Raw genomic sequence first — 2,398 nt, 5'->3', positions numbered from 1 at the left:
ATCTGCTCTTTCCCTAGGGATGCAACAGACTTCTTCCTCTCAAAGTCAGTGTTCTTGCTGCTGCTGGTGTTTGCTAGATTTTCTATCAGTCTCAAAGCTTCCACCGGATTCCTGGTGTTAAAGTTTCCCTCGCTAGCTGTATCAAGAGCCATCTGATACCTCAAGGTGATACCTCTGAAGAAAGTGCTCAGCAGTTGCACTTCGTTGAATCCGTGGTGTGGACAGTCTCGCTGGAAGAACTTGAATCTGATCAACGCATCTTTGAAAGACTCTCCAGTCTCCTGCGCGAATGTAGCAATTTTGCTCCTCAAGTCTTCAGTGCGTGCCTCATCGAAGAAGTTTCGCAAGAAAGCATTCTTGATGTCGGCCCAGGATGTTAGAGATCCTGTGGGTAGCTGCTTAAACCAGTGCATCGCTTCTCCAGTCAGAGAATACTTGAAGAGTTTGCACAATAGGTAGTCCTCGGGGACTCCATCCATACGAATAGCAGCGATAAGATCCTCGAACCTCTCTAGATGGTCCATAGGATGCTCGTGCGGTAACCCAGAGTAGGGTATCTGCGACACGAGTGTGTAGTACTGAGGCTTCAGCTCGAAATTCTGCTTCTGAATCTCTCAAAGTCGAATAGCTGATCTGTTGGCGTAGTACTCATCTGGACGATTGTAGTCAGCCAGTGCCCTTGGTCGAGCAGCCTCTTCTACAGGTTGAGCAGCTCCTGTAGCATCAGTATCAGAGATTACATTCCCCTGAGCGTCTAGTTTCTGACCTGTTGCATTACGCAGATGACCATCCTGGTCATACAGGTTTCCATTCTCGTCCTGTCTGAGAATAACAATCGCAACCATGTTTCGCGACTGATGATCGATCGATGTACGCGGTGTAGTATCGATCGATGTCGAACGATGTAGATTGGTCAACGATGAAGGTCGGGTGTCGGTTGACGATGAAGGTCGGGTGTCGGTCGACGGTTGGGTCTGAGAATCGGTCGACGTGAAAGCTGCGGCGTCGAGCGATGTGGAACGTTGGTCTTTGCGGATCGTTCGTTCCAAGTGAGCAGGATCTTCTGAGAATAGCAGGTCTTTGTCCTTGTTGCTTCTGGTACTGCTGGGCATGCACCTGAAAAGACAAGAAAAAAATTTGTGTCAGAATGAGGGTAGAGAAAAGAATAAGAATTAATAACACTAAATCAATTGCCGATCAAAGCTCCCCGGCAACGGCGCCAAATTTGATACCCCTCAAATTACTCAGGGATCGAATCCACAAGGAGCTAGGGAACCTATTAAACTAGTCAAATTATTAATTCTAAGTGTTTGTTGTTTTATGGTTTAAAAGTAAATAGCAATCCTAATTGATCAAGTCTATTGCTCGACTAACAAGATGATTGGGTGTGTAACTTATTGGAAGATATTAGATGTAGGGTTTCTATTCAGGTGTTGGAGATTATAATCCTATAGATGCCTAACAGTTGCATGCATGATATATTAAAGCTCAACTCCTTAATCACAGTGATCAGCGATGGCAATGTTTCACTGGTTAACTAACTAGATCTTGGATCTCAACTGTCGTCTTTTGATCACAAGAAAGTGTCGATCGATGATCCTATAGGGATATCGATCGATACACCTTTCGCAATATCGATCGATTGTCAGAAGACAATATCGATCGATGCTTATAGCTAAGCCCTAAGCGCAGGTTTATAATGCTCACTAGTCTCCTAAATCAGCGGTTAGCATCTCTCTAGCAGTCCTAGCATGACAGATTAGATTCAGGACAGGATGGTCAAGGATGCTTGACTCATGCTAATTCCTAGGTTCATGTTCTAGTTAGTAAGGCTAAAACAAGCATTAATGAACAATCAATCAATGAATATCACAACTTAGCAAATCTATAGTTGGGACTAATCCCTCTAACCTATTTGAACCCTGAATCTAACAAGTGACCTACTCAGACATAGCTAAGCAATTCATGACACAAAATATAGATAAAAACTGCATATAATAGAATAGATGAATCAATGGAGTTCCAATCACAAATCTCTCTATGATTTTCTCTCCTAAAACTCTCTGCTGAAAATAAGAATACAATGGTGGCCAAAAGCTCTCTTGCCTTCTAGCACGTAGGCAAGTATATAACTATTAGGTTAAAAACTCGTCAGTGGTAATCTTGTAATTTGGTGAAGCCTTGGGTTTAAAGTCGGCTGGAACCAAGTCGCGCATCTCGCATCTCGACATCGATCGATGGTACAGGATGTACATCGATCGATCATAATCTTCAATCGTCGAGGCTTCTCTTCTGTATCGATCGACGGCACTGGATGTGCATCGAACGATTGCTTCTTCTTCGTATCGACCTCTAATGGTCAGCTCGGATGAAATCTCTATTAAGCTCCTAAATGCTC

At 43.6% G+C, this 2,398-nt stretch overlaps 1 non-coding gene across 1 annotated transcript; it reads left to right on the top strand.

Moving 5' to 3' along the window:
* The first annotated feature begins 207 nt into the window (after positions 1 to 207).
* LOC125586752 lies at positions 208 to 315 on the top strand. The gene has a single exon (XR_007323287.1). It is a non-coding gene; the product is annotated as a small nucleolar RNA R71 (small nucleolar RNA).
* Positions 316 to 2,398: the final 2,083 nt, after the last annotated feature.

Source organism: Brassica napus, chromosome C4, assembly GCF_020379485.1.
Source record: "Brassica napus cultivar Da-Ae chromosome C4, Da-Ae, whole genome shotgun sequence".
Lineage (NCBI taxonomy): Eukaryota > Viridiplantae > Streptophyta > Magnoliopsida > Brassicales > Brassicaceae > Brassica > Brassica napus.
This window is presented reverse-complemented; position numbering and strand designations above follow the sequence as displayed.